Here is a 20,949-nt window from a genome sequence, read left to right on the forward strand (position 1 = left end):
GAATGCCCTGTGCCTATAACATCGACGTTATAGGCACAGCTGCATCTAGGCATTGTGTAACATCGACGCGGCTTTTGTTTTAATTAAAACTTTTTGTGCTTGTTTTTGTATACAGAGTCGAGGCTCGTGGAAGAGCTAGAACAGTGAACAGATGAGGATGCAACAGAACAAAAGGAACAGTAGAGAGAGATGGGGTGGAACCAACAGCAGAGTTGAAGAACAAAATAGAGGGATACCTGGACAAACGATGGGTTTGGGGAGGAATGGTGGGGTAGGAAAAGACGCATGGGAAGACAGACACACGCAGAATCTCTCAGGAAGGGAAAAGTGGAAATTTGTTGGGGGCATTTGGAAAAGAAAAGTGGAAATTTGATTTTAAAAAATAATTTATGCCATTTGAAGTGAGAGAAGGGATGGAAGGGGAGCATATGCCAGACAGAGAGTTAACAAGGTGCCACCAGGTTTTAGAGGAGGGATGCAAGTTTGAAAGTTAAATCTTGAGGTTGTACAGATGTTGTTTTATGGCTCTCCTGAGAGTGGATACACACTTGTCACAGGCTTTGTGAAATACACTGAGAATGTGTTCGGTGTTTGAAAAATGTTTGTGAAAAGGCTTTGTGAAAAATGTTTCGGAGCAACTGTCTCACCAAAGGATTCGGGGTACAATTGGTGGGAAGAAGGGTAGGATACATGAAGACGAGATGGGATGAGTCTGTGCATAAGAGAGAGCAGGTTTCTGTGGAAGAATTCCCAGGATGAGTTAATATTAGGGACAGTAGACATGGGAGACCAGTCCTGAAGTGAGATGGCTGCTTGCAGTCCCTGCCATACTCACTGGCAGCTCTCTGAGAATAGCAAGAGAGATGTTGACTCTCACAAGAGAGAGGCAACATCATTCGTACAATCATTAACTGCAACCGTTCGGATCTAAGTCTCAGATCCATAGCAGAATATGTGTGTGATCATTGCTTTGTATAGATGCAGCTTGAGCCTTTAATCCAATGAAGCATTCCAGATGGATGAGAGAGGCCAGGCTAAGCTTGGCTAAAACTGCGTTATCTTACTTCTGGCATACAGTCTCCAGATGAGGACACATTAGAACCAATATATTGAAATTCTATCACTGTGTACACTGAGTGGTCATCATTCACTTCATTGAACGGGCCACGTTGTAGCGCCCGTGTCACCGAATTTTTTTATTTTATTTATTTATTATCTTTGGCCAGTTAAATTGTAGTCCTATGCGTGCTTTTGAAAAATTTGAAGACTAAAATGATCGTGTATACTGTTTTTGCCAGAAGCACGTCATCAGCATCGGCGAAATCTGTGGAAATTTGGTCATTTTCCAGGTTCACATCACATTGTCTGCCGCCATTTTGAAGTCTCCTCCAAGTAGGTAGATTACTATATTGGGAGATAAAAAGTTGTTATCAGTTGTGATAGCTTTGATACTAAAGGTGAAAGATAGAAGAACGTCATTAAATGCATTCAAACAATAGTGAATGATTAAACAAGTAAATAAATACGAATTTAAAAATATATTTTTATTCATCTTATTGAAATACATCACAAACACAATTCTTTTAATGAGAGCCTACAGGTTTTTAAAATAGTTTATCAATTGTTTTATTGTTTTATTTATTTATATGCAGCCTGTGGCCACTTTGCTGCATCATTTTTTGGGGGTACGGCTGTGCCGCTGATGCAATGCACCCTTACCATCGTGCTGGTGCTCATTTTGCCAACATTGGAAGGATGACAGGCTCAGTTGACCCACTTGGTGTTAAGTCAACAGCACGACAGGGGCTTGAACTCAAAGACCCTAGGATCTTAAGCCAGCCAACTTAACCATTAAGCCAAAACCAGGACTCAAAGACCCTAGGATCTTAAGCCAGCCACCTTAACCATTAAGCCAAAACCAGGACTCAAAGACCCTAGGATCTTAAGCCAGCCACCTTAACCATTAAGCCAAAACCAGGACTCAAAGACCCTAGGATCTTAAGCCAGCCACCTTAACCATTAAGCCAAAACCAGGACTCAAAGACCCTAGGATCTTAAGCCAGCCACCTTAACCATTAAGCCAAAACCAGGACTCAAAGACCCTAGGATCTTAAGCCAGCCACCTTAACCATTAAGCCAAAACCAGGACTCAAAGACCCTAGGATCTTAAGCCAGCCACCTTAACCATTAAGCCAAAACCAGGCATGTTGATAGTTTTGGTAAAGCAGTACACTGCTTTTCCAGTTTCCTTTTTTCCCAGTTTACATTAATGTAGAGGGTTTGGTTGTAGGCAGGAAGATATCGGGGAAGTTGAAAGGAAAATTTCCTGAAGTCATGTGGAATGCTGGAATACCTACACGGTATGGAGATGGTGGCACTTGCAGAGGCTGCAGGTCTGTGAGACCAAAATTGATGAGGATTGCACGAGTGAAGAGAGTGGATATAAGGGGGATGGCTGAAGGGAGGAGATTGACGTGCAGATGAGCTCGATGGAAAGATCGATGAAGGGCCGGCTGAAACGGACAGGGCACTTTGTGCAGATGGAGGAAGATTGACTTCTGAAGGCAGCAGGTCTGTTGAAAGAGCGTGGCAGGAGAAAAGGGGTCGACTGTCTTTTTCTTGCCTGTTTGATTACTTTTACCTGCGACAGTGCAGGATTATCAGTGGTAATCGTCTTCACGGTCAATCGGTTTCCCAAGGTCCACATGGTCTGTAATTAACCCACTTCTGGTGGAATTCCCACAATCCATGCTCACTACTCACCTCCACTCATTTATTCCATTTTTCACTCACCTCCGGAACCAACTTCCTGTTCAATCTCGTTCTTTCATTCAGAGCTTCAATATGGCTGTTCCTCTATACTTTTCAGATCATCCTCAATCCACATTCATGATATTTTCCATCTTCAGTAACTCTCACTATGCCTAGCCCTCTTCAAGCAGTGTACTTTGAGTGAGCTATCTAGTCTGGGTTTTATTCCTGGCCAAGCTATATACTGTCACTCGTTTTTGCAAGCAGGCCATTTCATCACTTTGCATGTTATTCTTCGGAGGGGCCGGCTGTGCCACCTGGTAGCATTTTCTGTAGATGTTCAGGGTCCCATGATGCTTTTTTTATATGCGAACGTGAGGCTTGTTGAAGAGCTGGGACACTACAAAATGGTGAAATACACCCACAGTCAAGTCGAGGGACTATTGGAGGAAGAATGTACGAGGTGAGAATGAGAGTAAGTTGGGGGTCGTGGCCCGGGGGGGGGGGGGGGGGGAGACCTAAGCTTGTATCCAAACTCAATCATAATTATGCAGTTGGAAGAACAGGAATAGATAAACCTAGAATTGAAGAGCAATGGAGCAAATACATCGAAAGGAGGGCGGAGAGAGAAGGGAGAAAACATAATCACGTGGAAAGTAAGGTGTGAGTTTGGGGAAGATTAATAAAGGCATAAAAGATAAAATACGATGGCTGTTTACCTCCTTGGGGATGGCCTGAGGAGGAGGTGAGCAGCCATCTTAAAACCCCAGAGGGAAGAATGAAATTGAAAAAGTTACCCTTCTCAAATAGCAGGATATTGTGATCCAGTAAAATGGCCAAATACTAAGTTTCTGCTATAAACTACAGAGGGCACTGCATCATAGCTATGCCAAGGATACTCATTTCTCAGCCTCAGGGTATGCATTAATTGTAACACAAAGCATTGGCAGCAATGATGAAATGCTTGTGTGCAGTTGATATCATGTGGTTTCCATTGAAAGCAAGGCTCCATAAACAGTACTGATTCTGTCTGACATCACAATCCTCACACTTTCATCACATTTTGTCGTTATGTCAAACATCTCCCTGAACATCTGCTCCTTCAAACACTCATTGACCGTTAGCTATAGAACCTCTTGAAATTATTTTTAATGATCTGTGAAGTCGATGGTCAGAGTTGGTGCTGCCTGTGGTTTTCCATGATGACCAGGATCAATGTTCAAGTGTTGCAGACTATTGGAACAATTGCTGCACCCACAAAGTTCTGTAGAGGGAGACCTGCTTTAACACAAGACCAGGTCACACTCTGGCAGGTAGATTTCGAGCCTTTCCAATGCACATTTTGCTGGACACATGGTGGGGCAGAAGTTGGAGACATCCACTGAATCATCAAGCTCTCATTGTCCAGTCTTAATCCATGGTCAACATGGTTTGGGGCACCAATACAGGTGTTCAGGCACCAAAGACACGTGGCACACAGTTAAGCTGCACACAAGGTATCTTTGTTAATGGGAGTGCCTCATCAACTTGACATTTCACAGTGAATACGTTGTACGTTGATGTCAGTGCATTCATCCTGGTTATGTACAGAGTGCAGACAAACCTTTCAAGGCTGGAACAAATGCCACTGCATGGACGTCAGTGTTGTATGTGGTTCCATGTCGTGGCAACGTCTCCTCGGTGAAATCAGTGATATCCCAGAAGACAGTATTCGGCACCTTGGGTTTGAAACTTCGAGGAACAATATCCTCCCATCCAAGCTGTAGTGACGCAAAAGCTGTGTCATGTTGAAGAACCAGCAAATGCGACCAGCAGTGGTCAAAAACATCCATGGTGGAATTTTTTTTTGAAGACCCAGTGAGGTGCCTCAATGTCATCCCGAGAGCACAATGCTTCCTCCCTTTAGATGAGAGATAATCTATATCCTGGGCAATGGACAGTATAGCTTTTGATTATTGTCCTCTGAAAGTTTTGACAAACCTGTCCTGGCAGAGTTCATTTGATGTCCCAGTCATTCAAGCAAGAACATTGTACAAGGGGGCAGGTACAGACTCCTCCACAGAGGCCTTCTCAAAATCCAAAGCCGTTGGACGCCACTTGTCCTTCATCCCTTTGGTTGCATAGAAAACCCGGTTAATGTGCAAAGCAGAGATATAACTGGCAAACATTCACCTCGTTTATCCCGGCATGCAGGGCAACTGAGTCATAATCTTGAAAAATTCACTCCACAGCAATGGTCATGGATGGCTGCCAGTGGTCAACGAAGGAACTCTCTTGATCAGATGTAGATTTATACACAATCTCACAGACATTTCAGCCGGTAGGCCTTATGAACCAGAGCTGAGGATCACACATCACCAGTTTCTCTTTGAGGTATATTGAATGAGTAAGGTAGATAGATAGCATAGAAGGAATAGGGGAGTCAGATTCCGGAAAGTCTAGATACTTACTCTGAGTTACTTATACCGCCCACCACAAATTGGTGGTGCAACATCAGATGGCGGAGGTTGGATTTGTCTAAAACCAGGGCAAATACAGCTTCTTCCTTTTTTAAATTGCGTGCTACTCCATGAGAATCTGTATTAACCTTTAAATGGTGACAAAAACATCGTTGCACATGCACAGCTAACCACCCGTCTTAATTGCAATTTATAAAGGGAGATAAACAGCCGATTAGTTGTGTGCGTCTAAACAGCCGATTCGTTGTGTGCATCTAAACAGCCGATTAGTTGTGTGCATCTAAACAGCTGATTAGTTGTGTGCATCTAAGCAGCCAATTGGTTGTGTGCGTCTAAACTGCCGATTAGTTGTGTGCGTCTAAACAGCCGATTAGTTGTGTGCGTCTAAACAGCCGATTAGTTGTGTGCGTCTAAACAGCCGATTCGTTGTGTGCGTCTAAACAGCCGATTAGTTGTGTGCGTCTAAACTGCCGATTAGTTGTGTGTGTCTAAACAGCCGATTAGTTGTGTGCGTCTAAACAGCTGATTCGTTGTGTGTATCTAAACAGCCGATTAGTTGTGTGCATCTAAACAGCTGATTAGTTGTGTGCATCTAAGCAGCCAATTAGTTGTGTGCGTCTAAACTGCCGATTAGTTGTGTGCGTCTAAACAGCCGTTTAGTTGGGTGTGTCTAAACAGCCGATTAGTTGTGTGCATCTAAACAGCAGATTGGTTGTGTGCATCTGAACAGCCGATTAGTTTTGTGCATCTAAAGAGCCAATTAGTTGTGTGCATCGAAACAGCCGATTAGTTGTGTGCATCGAAACAGCCGATTAGTTGTGTCCATCTAAACAGCCGATTAGTTGTGTGCGGATAAGCAGCCGATTAGTTGTGTGCGTCGAAACAGCCGATTAGCTGTGTGCGTCGAAACAGCCGATTAGTTGTGTGCGTCTAAACAGCCGATTAGTTGTGTGCATCTGAACAGCCAATTAGTTGTGTGCTTCTAAACAGCGGAATAGTTGTGTGCATCTAAATAGCCAATTAGTTGTGTGCTTCGAAACAGCTGAATAGTTGTGTGCGCCTAAACAGCCAATTAGTTGTGTGCTTCTAAACAGTCAATTAGTTGTGTGCTTCTAAACAGTCAATTAGTTGTGTGCTTCGAAACAGCGGAATAGTTGTGTGCATCTAAACAGCCAATTAGTTGTGTGCTTCGAAACAGCTGAATAGTTGTGTGCATCTAAACAGTCAATTAGTTGTGTGCTTCGAAACAGCGGAATAGTTGTGTGCATCTAAACAGCCAATTAGTTGTGTGCTTCGAAACAGCTGAATAGTTGTGTGCGCCTAAACAGCCAATTAGTTGTGTGCTTCTAAACAGTCAATTAGTTGTGTGCTTCTAAACAGTCAATTAGTTGTGTGCTTCGAAACAGCTGAATAGTTGTGTGCGTCTAAACAGCCAATTAGTTGTGTGCTTCTAAACAGTCAATTAGTTGTGTGCTTCTAAACAGTCAATTAGTTGGGTGCTTCTAAACAGCTGAATAGTTGTGTGCGTCTAAACAGTCAATTAGTTGTGTGCTTCTAAACAGCCGATTAGTTGTGTTTGTCTAAACAGCCGATTAGTTGTGTGTGTCGAAACATCCGATTAGTTGTATGCGTCTAAACAGCCGATTAGTTGTGTGCATCTGAACAGCCGATTAGTTGGGTGCTTCTAAACAGCTGAATAGTTGTGTGCGTCTAAACATCTGATTAGTTGTGTGCGTCTAAACAGCCGATTAGTTGTGTTTGTCTAAACAGCCGATTAGTTGTGTGTGTCGAAACATCCGATTAGTTGTATGCGTCTAAACAGCCGATTAGTTGTGTGCATCTGAACAGCCGATTAGTTGTGTGCGTCTGAACATTTGATTAGTTGTATGCGTCTAAAAATCTGATTGGTTGTATGCGTCTAAACATCTGATTAGTTGTATGCGTCTAAATAGCCTTTTAGTTGTGTGCGTCTAAACAGCCGATTAGTTGTGTGCGTCTGAACAGTCAATTAGTTGGGTGCTTCTAAACAGCTGAATAGTTGTGTGCGTCTAAACATCTGATTAGTTGTGTGCGTCTAAACAGCCGATTAGTTGTGTTTGTCTAAACAGCCGATTAGTTGTGTGTGTCGAAACATCCGATTAGTTGTATGCGTCTAAACAGCCGATTAGTTGTGTGCGTCTAAACATTTGATTAGTTGTATGCGTCTAAAAATCTGATTAGTTGTATGCGTCTAAACATCTGATTAGTTGTATGCGTCTAAATAGCCTTTTAGTTGTGTGCGTCTAAACAGCCGATTAGTTGTGTGCGTCTGAACAGCCGATTAGTTGTGCATGTCCAAGTTATGATTCAATGCCTTCAATAAACATTAATTTTGTTCAGCACACCATATAATAAGTTATCGAACCAATTCACCTAAATGACTCCCCATTGGCCTCGCACACATCAATTTTTATAGTTTGTGTGTTCCAATGAAGACAACATGTAGGGAAAGAAAAGAGGGGACAATTTTTCATTAGAGCAACAAATTGGTTTCATCAAATTAATCGAGGTTCACCAAGGAACAATACAAGACAGAAGTGGCATGGGCGCAAATAAGAACAAGACGTCTAACAGCGGCGTAGTCGGGCTTGGTTGATACTTTAGTTGAAGAGGATAGTATGACCTGAGTGAAGATACCAGTTAGCAAATAATGTAAGTATTACATTTTTTTTGACGTACCACAAGTCTCTAAACTGTCTGTCACCATAGAAGTGAAGAGATTGCATTGAGACACTGGTTCTATATGTTGGTCAGTTAGTCAACACTATGAAAGTGACGGAAGAACCATCCCAACACACACCACTGTGTGTGATACAGAATGAGGTGTTTTACGGCAGATGGAGTGCAAATCCTGCCACCAACCTCCTTGAGAGAGGACCCAGTGAGTTGGCACTCATTTTGCCGACCTCAGAAGGATGACAGGCTGAGTCAACCCCACCTGGTGTTAATTCAACAGCTAACCGGGATTCAGAACTCAGGACCCTATGATCCCAAGCCCTCCTTCCTAACCGTTAAGCCAACACCAACACCTTATTCAAAGTTTCAATTATATATCATCTGGAGGGCATGCAACCCCCCCCCCCCCCCCCCCCCCGTCATATTTCACCACCCTGTTGCCATAATTTCAGTTCCCCACAATCATCAAGTGTGATCATTTGCCCCAACCAGGTATATGACTTAATATATGAACGTTCCCTAAAGGGTGTTGAAAGAAACAACTGGCAAAGCCAAATGGCGCATTACATTCTACCTTTCAGAAGCATAATTGTCGGCTATAAAACTCACCCAATATGTAGGATAAGTAAGTGAGGGACATATATACATACGGAGAGACAAACGCTGTAAAAACAGGAAACAAACATCTACGCCGTAAAAAAAATCGTTTGTTTAATCACGGATTTGACAGTTCTGAAAGTCTCTCTGCGAGTTTGAAGAAGAGGAAGAATCGGTAATGTATGGTTTATTCATACAGCAGTTTGAACATAAACATGTATTATTCTACGACAGTAGAAACCCTTTAGAAGGACATGGAACAGCATACAAAATTATATATATCGTAGTGATATTTTGTGAAGCAATAGAAAAAAATATATAAAACTACACAGAATACACCCACAAACAACAACAACCACAGCCATGATGACAATCGAGTATTATCAAAGATCCTTATTTTCACGTGTTTTACTTCATGTGTTTCACGTGTGTGTTTGTGTTTCACACTGAATGAAAATCGTAAAGGTAGAGCATGCAGATTGTGATGCATGACAGGTTAAACGATATGTCCAGCCTGAACACATAGGAATCAAAATGGCGGTGTAGAGTCAGCCGTCGCACCGCCGTAATGACATCACATCACCCCTGACCAGATCCTCAGCTCTGATTGGTGTACGTTTGAGGGGACATACATATGTACATACATGCATACGGACAGACAAACACTGTTCTGGACTGCTTTGCCCCCTGGGCTACGCCGTAAAAAAAGCAGCTCACATGAGAAGATATTTCAAATAGAATGGCGACCCAATTCCCAGAGCAACATGTTGCCTGTGAAACACCGCCCATATCTCCAACGGCCAATCAAACTGATGCACTTGCGTAGAATCTCAGTGCCACGGACAATTGTTGCAGCGGATTCAGCGCATTGCTCTTCATCATAGGTTGATCGAGATCATCTTGCACTAGATTCAGCAGCAGCCAACAAAAAGATTCCTTCAAGAGTCTGTAACTCTGGACAAATTTGATGTTGTCATCCTTCTCCAGAGGATTGCATCTAAACACAAAATTTTTACATTCACATTGATGATCAGCCCTATTCCTTTCCTCTTCTACCTCCTCTTGAACGAATTCAAGCACTCCTAACACACCCATATTCACCACCCTATGTAAACTACCAATTATAAGCAAGGCAATGGTTTGCACAAGGCCTTATAGTCAGGTTCACTATGCTTTTTCGTTCAAAATTTTGGTAGATTAGCAAAACTATACATTTTTGGAATATTCAGAGCATGAGGAATCCAAAAATTAATGTTTACATTTGCGTAGACACCTTTGCGAAAATGACACTCAGGACAGTGATGAAGATCTGTAAAAGCATATTCCTGAACGGTATAAACCTCGTAGATCCTGTGTATAAGACTTATAGTTCAATCTGATACTTCCTATAACAACCTATAACTTCAAAGGACTTGCAACAACAACAACAACAACAACATGCATTTTAAGGCCATTTTCCCTGCTAGAGCGGGGGTTAGCCTTGCGGTCCCCATGACAATCTTCTCCATTTTGCCCTATTTTCTGCATCTCTCCTTGTTAACCCCCCTTGCCCGCATTTCTTCTTCCACCATCTTTAGCCAAGTCTTTCTCGGTCTTCCCCGTCCTCTACTTCCTTCTACATCAATTTCCATCACTCTTCTCAACCAGTCACTTTCATCCTTCCTCAACACATGACCAAACCATCTCAGCCTGTTCCTCTTCACAGCATCAATCACAGGCAATATTCCCATCATCTTTCGCAATTCATCATTTGTCTTCCTCTCTCTCAACGATACTCCGCACATCCATCGAACCATTCGCATTTCCACCCTTTCCAGCCTTCGTTGCTGCTCTACGTTCATTACCCATGTCTCGCTCCCATAAATCATAACACTTCTCACACATGCAGCATACACCTTTCCCTTCAGCTTCAGCGACACTCTCCTCCTCATCAGCACGCCACTCAGTTCCCGAAACTTCTTCCATGCACATCTCACTCGAGCAACCGTTGCCGAGTCTGATCCACATTCTCCATTCAGCATGTCTCCGAGGTACACTTCGGGCTGCACCCTGCCAATATGTAGTTGTAATTGTCATGGTTCTCTTTTTGAGGCAATGTTTTTTATGGCCGGATGCCCTTCCTGACGCCAACCCTCTTAGTCGTCTCTTACGACACGCAGGAATACGGTGTACCTATTCTGACCAGGGTACACACTGGGAAACGTTAAAACATGGAAATTCTGGGGGGGGGGGGGGGGGGGACTTGCAATATCATGTATTATGTAATACAGTTATATCACAAATATAAAGACAATGGTTTTCAATTACCTTTGTTTGTTGCTTTTCTATAATCCTGAGCACTATTTTGAAGCCGTTATTGGATTCCTTGACCCAGAAAACATAGGATTAGCTTATTTAATTAAGTCTCTAAGTTGACTAGAAGCCGAGATCGCGCAAAAATATGTATTTTATGGCGGCCATTTTCAAAATCCAAAATGGCGGCCATGCAGGTGTCTGTGCAAATGCCAACATTGATTTTCAGATTCTCCATGCTCTGAATATTCCAAAAATGTACAGGTTTGCTAATCCCAAAATTTTGAAAGAAATTATATTTGTTAACATAGTGAACCTGACTATCTTCATCACTTTCCTGAGTGTCATTTTCGCAAAGGTGTCTACGCAAATGTAAACATTAATTTTTGGATTCCTCATGCTCTGAATATTCCAAAAATGTATAGTTTTGCTAATCTACCAAAATTTTGAACGAAATTATATTTGTTAACATTGTGAACCTGACTATTAAATGCAATCTTAAGCATTCCCTCGCCGACAAGTAAAAGTTTATTTGATATTTGAACGCTTGTGATTTGGTTTTGATCTGCATTGGATAATCACTCTTCAGCGATTGGTGATTACTTTGAATGGGTGATCATCGCACGATTAGCGATTCCACAGCGTCTAACTCTTAAACGGATTTCCTAAATTTGGCCCTATATTTTTGAGAGGTTATTAAATAGAAATCAACATTTTGTTTAATTCGGCATATTTTAATGGACTAGCCAAACCAAATATTACCTGGCTTATTACTTTCCAGTTTTGAGAATTTCCCAAATGTGCACCGGATCGACATAACTCTGAATATTGTCAACAGACGGTACAGTCAGAAGGCAGTTTCATTGCTCAGTTTTGGAGCACCAGGTCGCAGTTTAAGGAGAGAATAGAATTCCAAGGAAGAATGATAACTGAGCTGTCATGAGAAAGTGGGCACCTGTATCAGGTAAGCTGCAACTCTCCTAGTGGCCATAGCCACCCCCAAATCAACCATCGTGATGATTCGTTGGAGATTGGTGACGAGGCGCTCTCAAGAAGATTTAATGTGTGAGTCGGTCATTAGAATACAATTATTATTTCATGCACATCCCAAATTTTAGGCCATTTAGTAAGGAAGTGTTTTCAAATTCTAGAGGAAGTTGTCACCAACACCCTGAGGTTGCAGAGTCATGTCAATCTGTGGTATGCAAATTTGTTGACATCATTGCTAATTAACGTGCAATCCAATCATGGGAACATTGCATTTTTGGATTCAGCATACTCAAATTATGTAATTAACATAATTTCCAGATTGGCAAAATATTTTGGCCTCAAAGCTAATTTTGAGCTTCCGACAGATTTTGGCCGACAATTTTTTTGGCTTTATTAAATGAAACACAACAAAATTATTTGCCAAATTTCTTCATAATTACCTCATTCCTCAGTACCATTGTGCTCCAGAAAACTCCATCCTCAAACGTGTGTGTGTGTGTGTGTGTGTGTGTGTGTGTGTGTGTGTGTGTGTGTGTGTGTGTGTGTGTGTGTGTGTGTGTGTGTGTGTGTGTACAGGTAAAACAATGAGTACAGTGAGAGCCACCACGCACAGCACCAAATTTAATGATCGATATAGCTCGTCAAACTTTTGAGAAGACAGGTAGATCGTTTGCAAACTGAAGCAAGTGCTCTTACGGGCTTCAAACCGACACAAAGTGGAAGTCAATAAGTACAATGACAACAGTGAAAACATTATTGAAAAAGTATTCGAATAAATACATTTTCAGTAGTTACGTGGGAGCGCTAAAACACGTGGGAAATTCGTCAAAGTGGCAGTTTTTAGATTTGAACAACAGTTTAATTCAGTGGCGAGCCAAATAGCTGTGCTGGGGAATGCACATGGAATTCTTAATTCTGGAAGGCAAGGCAAGTAAACAGGTTTCGTATGTATGGTTGGACAATGGAATGTGTAATCGGATTATAAATGTACGATAATAAGCAAACACCTTTTGCAAGTAAGGTAAACATCACTGCAGGTAAAGCTCTAAGTAGAGGATTTCAAATGCAGACGATTTCATGTGGCCCTGAATGCATTTCTCTCATCTCCCCTTCCTGTTCAGGCTGGAATTCCCCAAGGTAGTGTTCTGGGCGCTGTGATTTTTCTGGTCTTCATCAATAATCTCTGACTTTCTGGAAAATCCTCGCTATCTTTTTGCTGATGACTCCACTATCTGCCGCTCCATTCCTCATCCCTCATATCGGCAGTCTGCAGCCTCCTCACCCTCTGCAGACCTGGAGAAAATCACAGACTGGTCAAACAAGTGGAACATGTCTTTCAATCCTGACAAATCTCACACTATCACTTTGTCTCTCCGAAAAGACCGACTGGACAACCCTCCCATCTACTTTCTGAACAATCCTCTCCAATAAGTTCTGTCACTCAAGCTTTTGGGTCTCACTATCTGCCATGATATTTCCTGGGAAAACCACATTTCCAAGCTGGCCTCCAAAGCCAGTCGCCGACTGGGCATCCTCCGTCGTGCGAAGTCCTTCCTGGGCACACCTGAGCTCCTCACCACATACAAGGCTTTCATCCGCAGCTCGATGGAATACTGTTCTCCCCTCTGGGCTGGTGCTCCTGCCTCACACCTAGCTCGGCTTCACGCTGTTGAAACCAAAGCTTTCAGAATCACTGGAATCTCCCGTGATGAAGCTAACTCCGAGGGCCTTTTACTCACTCACCGCAAGCAGATTGGTGGTCTTTCTGTCTTCTACCGACTCCTATCTGGCCTTGCTCCCCCAGCTCTCTCTGTGCCCTGTCCCCCAAATATTCCTACAGCTCGCACGATCTGCCAGCAACCCTCTTCTTGTGAAACTGCCAAAATCAAGACTCTCTATTCACCTTCACTCTTTCATTCGTCTTTACTCCCGTCTCTGGAACAAACTCCCTAACTCTCTTCAATCCCACTCCTCCCTCCAGATCTTTAAAACAGCTGTTCACCACTATCTCTTATCTTCCCCCATCCAACCTTGATCTTTTCTACCCCCGTTAATTCACACCAGATCCACTTTTTTGAAATACCAACTTCTTTCCTGGAAGTCCTTGCAGTGTCCATGTGTTTCATACCTCTCGCACCCCCACCCCCTTCCCATTCCTCCTCCCCCCAAGCCCTCTCCCTCCCACAGATCTCCCGATGTCACTGCTCTCAAATGTTGTACTTGTGTGCTTCCCTCTCTTTCCCCATCTTGTCTCCCGCTCCCTTTGTCTTATGTTTTATGTGTCAGTTTGTCTTTTTGTAATTAATGTTAGCTCTTACATGAGCCTCGATCTTGTATAAAAAAAAAAAGAAGACATAAAAAAGAAAGTGAGATTGCATTGGCAGATTCACTGATTTATTTATTTGTATACAGCAGAGCTTCTGCACAGATATGGTCGAAACCTTCATGAAAACCGGGTGTCAGCTTTCGGGCATACAGCTTTCGGGCATGCAGCTTTCGGCATACAGCTTTCGGGCGTACAGCTTTTGGGTGTGCAGCTTTCGGCATTCAGCTTTCGGGCATGCAGCTTTCGGGCATGCAGCTTTCGGCATGCAGCTTTCGGGCGTACAGCTTTTGGGTGTGCAGCTTTCGGCATTCAGCTTTTGGCATTCAGCTTTCGGCATTCAGCTTTCGGGCATGCAGCTTTCGGCATTCAGCTTTTGGCATTCAGCTTCCAGCTGTACAGCTTTCGGGTGTACAGCTTTTGGGTGTGCAGCTTTCGGCATGCAGCTTTCGGGCGTACAGCTTTTGGGTGTGCAGCTTTCGGCATTCAGCTTTTGGCATTCAGCTTTCGGCATTCAGCTTTCGGGCATGCAGCTTTCGGCATTCAGCTTTTGGCATTCAGCTTCCAGCATACAGCTTTCGGGTGTACAGCTTTTGGGTGTACAGCTTTTGGCATACAGCTTTTTGGCGTACAGCTTTCGGTGTACAGCTTTCGCCGTACAGCTATCGCCATACAGCTATCGTCGTACAGCTTCTACGAGGTTTGTGATTTACATGAAGATAAGTGTAGGGTGTTGTAAATTTAGTCTAATTTACAACATCCTTCAAATGTTAATACAATACTATAGCCATAACTGTTAAATAAATGATTAGAATTTTGAGGAACGGATTCATGAAAAAGGTGTGTCTGTTATTATCCCCACGCTTTTTGAATAAAACGGGTGGGGGGGGGGGGGGATATTGTAATCGGTACCGTCTGTCCGTCTGTCTGTCACGCCATTTCCTCATAAATGATTGTGCCGAAATTCACCAAACTTGGTAGTTATGTTCACCACATGGCAAGCAGGTGTGAGGGCAGTATCATTTGACCCCACTCCTTGGGGCCCTGTGCAGGGTCAAAAGGTCAAATACCAAAAAATGCAATTACCGGCACATTTTAAAACCTTTTTGAAATGAAACTTTGTGTATATGCAATCAACACTGAGGGACGCATAAAATATGTAACGATTTTTGGGATTTGACCTCCCCTTCATGCCCCAGGTGGGACTTAGGGTCAAAGGTTGTTTCTTGGTTGTTTCTCGGTGTTTATCTTTCATAAATTGATCGTCTGTTTGCCTGTCGCGAGCAAGGCCTTGTACAGTGTGCACTGTACAACCTTGAGGCTTTGTTTTTCTCTCAGTGGTCCGTCGTTTGTGATCCAATAACTTTCGTTCTCTGTATTCCCAGTCTTTTCACCCATAGCCTACTTCCTTGTGTAAATCTCAACTCAAAAAAAACAAAAAAAAAAAACATTTCCTTCTCTGTTCTCATTCGTTTATTCATTCTTATTCGTTCGTTCGTTCTTCGACCACGTGTTTCTCCCCCATTTCCCCAGATAGTTTTCACTCATTAACCTTCAATGTTTACACTTTCCCCTCAAGTTATGTATTCCGTCATATTTTATAACACCTTTTTCTTCTTCTTCTTTAAAAGGCTGCTTTCGACTTGCTCACCAAATCAATTCATCCCAAAAAAAATATCCATCTCCTATAGTGCCTTTGTTCTACATTCCCTAAACTCTCCTGCACTCCATCCTCCATCCAGCGTCCTTAAACGTATTTTTAACTCGAAGGTCACAAGAAACTCATTTTGCAATAAATGTTCGTTTCCCATAAATCGTACACTTTCAAAAATCCAATCTCACCCCTCCCCTCCAAATCTTCCCCATAACCCCTCCCCTCCAAATCTTCCCCATCACCCCTCCCCTCCAAATCTTCCCCATCACCCATCCCTTTCAAATCTCCCCCCTTGCCCCCTCCCTCCTAAACTACCCCCTCACCCCTCCCCGCCAAGACGCCCCCTCGCCCCTCCCCTCCTAGACTCCTGCCTCACCCCTCCCCTCCAAATCTCCCCCATATCCCATCCCTTTCAAATCCCTCCCCTTGTCCCTTCCCTCCCAAACTCCCCCCTCACCCCTCCCCTTCAAATCTCCCCACCCTCATTGCTTCTCAATTTCCCCCCGCTCACTCCCCCTCCTCAAAGCGTCCTCCCCGCTTCTTCCCCCTTCAAACTCTCACCTCCATCTCCCCCAACCTTCTGCCTCGCTCTTCCCCCTCCTCAAATAACACCTCATTGTGGCTCACCCAATCACCATCAAACCTTTTGTCCGCCCCATCCTTCCCTTTCTCCGAGCTATTCTGAAATCTCTGACACACCTTCAACAGCTCTCCCTACCTCTTCCACCTCTTCCACATCTTACCCTACCCCTCCTCCCCCCTGTTCTGTATCTGATGCTCCCCCTTCCTCTTCATTAACGGTATGGACCTCAAACATCCGGGGCCTTCGTTCAAACTTAACCGATCTCTCCATACAGGTTGCTTCTGTCAAACCAGACGTGATCTGCTTAACAGAAACTTTCCTCCTTTATGATGTCTCTGATTCCATAGTATCTCTCCCGGGCTACTCCCTCCTCCGGTATGATAGACCTGAGCCTCGTCCTGGAGGCGGGGTTGCTATCTTTATCAAAAACTCTCTTCCTCACTCGCCCTGCACTGCACTCTCTCCACCTCACCCCCAGGAATACCTCTGGCTACGGCTTCCCCTTCGCTCCCACCTCTTGTTCATATGTGTGTTGTACCGTCCACCAAACAGTGATGACTCCATCTACATCTCGCTGTCTGATGATATGGACCAACTTCTATCTACTCATCCCAACTCTCTCTTCCTCATATGTGGTGATTTCAACTGTCATCATGCCAGTTGGCTGGGTGTGGGTACCTCTCTCACCAGCCATGGCTCCTCAGCAAAGGACTTCTGCGACTCACTGGGACTGACACAATCTGTCAATTTCCCGACCCGGATCTCAGTCAACGGAACATCTTCTCTTCTGGACTTGGTTATGACTAACTTCCCTGAAAATGTCTGCTGCTCTTCTTCTGCTCCGATCGGAACATCTGATCATGTCCTTGTTAAAGTGGACATCTCTCTGACCATCCTCAGGGAGCCTGCTCAGCGTCGACGAGTCTGGCATTTCACTCAGGCCAACTGGCACGGTCTTCAAGCAGCCATCAATCATCTGGACTGGTCTCCCATCTCTACCACCTCTGACATCAACTCATCCTGGGAATTCTTCCAAAGTAAATTGCTCTCTCTCATGCACAGATTTATCCCATCTCGTCTTCAGTTGTCATACCCTTCCTCCCGTCCATGGTACACGGAATCTTGTGGTGAGGCTGTTGCCCAGAAACAACTTGCCTTCGTCTCCTGGAAAGCAAATCCAACGGAAGGAAATCTCATTTCCTTTCACAAAGCCCGAAACAAGTGTGTGTCCACCCTCAGGAGAGCCAGGAAACAATATCTCTCCGTTCTCAAGACCGAACTCTCTTATCTGTCTCCCTCTTCCAAATCCTGGTGGCGTCTGGTCAAATCCGTTTCTGGTGTTTGTTCCCCCTCCATCCCCTCCCTTACCTCAAACGGCTACACAGCTGACTCCGCACGTGAAAAAGCTGAATGCCTCAACTCTGTGTTTGCCTCTAAATCTTGTGTCCCAAACCCATCCCTCTCTGTACCCACCATACCCAGTCGTACCCTGCTGCTCCTGGACTCCGTGTCCTTTCCTCCTGACAAGGTGGAAAAGTTTCTGTCAACCCTCGACTCTGATTCTGCAACTGGACCCGACGGCATCAGCCCACGGGTCCTAAAATCCTGCTCTGCTGCTCTATCTCACCCTCTCTCTGTTCTCTTCACCCTCTCTTTTGCTCAAGGTCAACTGCCATCTGCTTGGAAATCAGCCAACATCACCGCTTTGCACAAAAAAGGTGCAAAAACAGATCCTAGCAACTACAGACCAATCAGCCTTCTCCCAATTATCAGCAAAGTCATGGAATCCATCATTGCTTCTGATATGAAATATTTCCTCTTCTCCAATGGCTTGATCTCTGATCATCAATTTGGTTTCAGACCAGGTCACTCTACTCTGGACATGCTGCTTCTGCTGTCTCAACAATGGATGGAGGTCCTCAATGCCAAACAGGAAATTAGAGCTGTCTCCCTCGACATATCACGTGCCTTCGACACGGTCTGGCACCCCGCTCTGCTCACCAAACTCTCCTCCTTTGGTATCCATGGAAATCTCCACGCATGGCTGGCGGACTTCCTCTCTAGTCGTCGTCAACGTGTGGCCCTGAATGGGTTTCTCTCATCTCCTCTTCCTGTTCAGGCTGGAGTTCCCCAAGGCAGTGTTCTGGGCCCCGTGCTTTTTCTGGTCTTCATCAATGATCTCTCTGACTCTCTCGAAAATCCTCTCTATCTCTTTGCTGATGACTCCACTCTCTGCCGCTCCATTCCTCTTCCCTCAGATCGGCAGTCTGCTGCCTCCTCACTCTCTGAAGACCTGGACAAAATCACAGACTGGTCAAACAAGTGGAACATGTCTTTCAATCCTGACAAATCTCACACTCTTACTATGTCTCTCCGAAAAGATCGACTGGACAACCCTCCCATCTACTTTCTCAACAATCCTCTCCAAGAAGCTCTGTCGCTCAAGATTTTGGGTCTCACTATCTGCCATGATCTTTCTTGGGAAAACCACATTTCCAAGCTGGCCTCCAAAGCCAGTCGCCGACTGGGCATCCTCCGTCGTGCGAAGTCCTTCCTCGGCACACCTGAGCTCCTCACCACATACAAGGCTTTCATCCGCAGCTCAATGGAATACTGTTCTCCCCTATGGGCCGGTGCTCCTGCCTCACACCTAGCTCGGCTTCACGCTGTTGAAACCAAAGCTTTCAGAATTATTGGAATCTCCCGCGATGAAGCTATCTCTGAGGGCCTTTCACTCACTCACCGCAGGCAGGTAGGTGGTCTTTCTGTCTTCTACCGACTCCTCTCCGGCCTTGCACCCCCAGCTCTCTCTGTGCTCTGTCCCCCAAATATTCCTACAGGTCGCACAAGATCTGCCAGCAACCCTCTGATGGTTAAACTGCCGAAATCTCGGCTCTCTGCTCACCTTCACTCTTTCATTCCTCTTTTCTCCCGCCTCTGGAACAAACTCCCTCACTCCCTTCAATCCCACTCCTCCCTCCAGGTCTTTAAAACAGCTGTTCACCACCATCTCTTATCTTCCCCCATCCAAAACCTTGATCTTTTCTACCCCCGCTAATTCACCCCAGATCCACCTTGTTTGAAATTCCAACTTCTTTCCTGGAAGTCCTGGCAGTGTCCATATGTTTTATACCTCTCCCACTGCCCCCTTCCCACGCCCCCCCCCCCCAAAGCCCTCGCCCTCTCTCAGATCTCTCGATGTCTCCATGTCTCTCGGTCCCTGCTCTCAAATGTTGTGTTTGTGTCCTTCCCCCTCTCTCCCCATCTTGTCTACCGCTCCCTATGTTATATGTTTTATGTGTCGGTTTGTCTTTCTGTGTGATTAATGTTCGCTCTCCACGAGCCTCGATATTGTATACAAAAAAAAAAAAAAAAAAAAAAAAAAAAAAAAATTAACTCAAAATTTGTTATTGGGTCATTTCTGGTAGACCTTTTTGTGATTTTCTCTGCAACCGTTGGTCTGATTGACAGAAAAGTTTCACCATATGTGCACTTCTTCCTGGAGATTTAAAAAAAATGATAATTATGATGTCATAGGTCACGTGATACAGGCACCATCTTGGAAAAACCGAAAAAATTTGCACCTCTATATCTCCGAAAGTGCTGCATAGAAAAAATTGAGACATGGCTCATTGTAAAGAAATCTCCATGGGGAATAGCATATGTTAATGATGATGTCATAGGTGCCTCCATTTTGACGTCATAATTCGACAAATACAAAACTTCATCTGATCAAGATAAAATTCCCTGAGCATCATCTGTGGATAAATTGGTGGAGGGGAAAAAAAATGATGACGTCATCAGTCACGTGGCTCGGCCGCTGTATTTGTTTTTACACAAAAGCCTTAAAAACCACTAAAAACACGTCCTGGTGAGGGTCTGCAATCACTGATTGCTCTTTCTTGTTATTAATGTACACCGCACCCTTTCCTATGCCATCTCCAGGCGCTGCATAACGTTATTGCCGGGCACTGAATGGGGCTCGGCAGTGACGCACGCTGAAAGGGAGTACTCAGTTTTCACGCTTGTTGTTTTCGTTCTTGCTTTCTTTCTTGTTGTACACCGCTCCTTTCCTATGCCATCTCCAGGCATTGCAAATCGTCATTGCCGGGCACCAAAGGGGGCTCGGCAGTGACGCACACTGAAAGAGAGTACTCAGTTTTCACTCTGGTTTCTTGTTTGTTTTCTTGTTGTACACCGCTCCTTTCCTATGCCATCTCCAGGCATTGCAAATCGTCATTGCCGGGCACCAAAGGGGGCTCGGCAGTGACGCACGCTGAAAGAGAGTACTCAGTTTTCACTCTGGTTGTTTGTTGTACACCGCTCCTTTCCTATGCCACCTCCAGGCATTGCAAATCGTCATTGCCGGGCACCGAAGGGGGCTCGGCAGTGACGCACGCTGAAAGAGAGTACTCAGTTTTCACTCTGGTTTCTTGTTTGTTTTCTTGGTTGTCCGGACGATATCTCAGCCATCCTTTGAGCTAGGAAGCTGAAATTTCGGCACAGTAGTGAGCAAGTCCTTTGTCAAATACGGTATTTTTTGTTTTTTGAATAATCAATTAATTGAGGAGTTATTTAATTATTA

The sequence above is a fragment of the Myxine glutinosa genome, chromosome 12 (genome assembly GCF_964187855.1).
Source record: "Myxine glutinosa chromosome 12, kmMyxGlut1.1, whole genome shotgun sequence".
NCBI lineage: Eukaryota > Metazoa > Chordata > Myxini > Myxiniformes > Myxinidae > Myxine > Myxine glutinosa.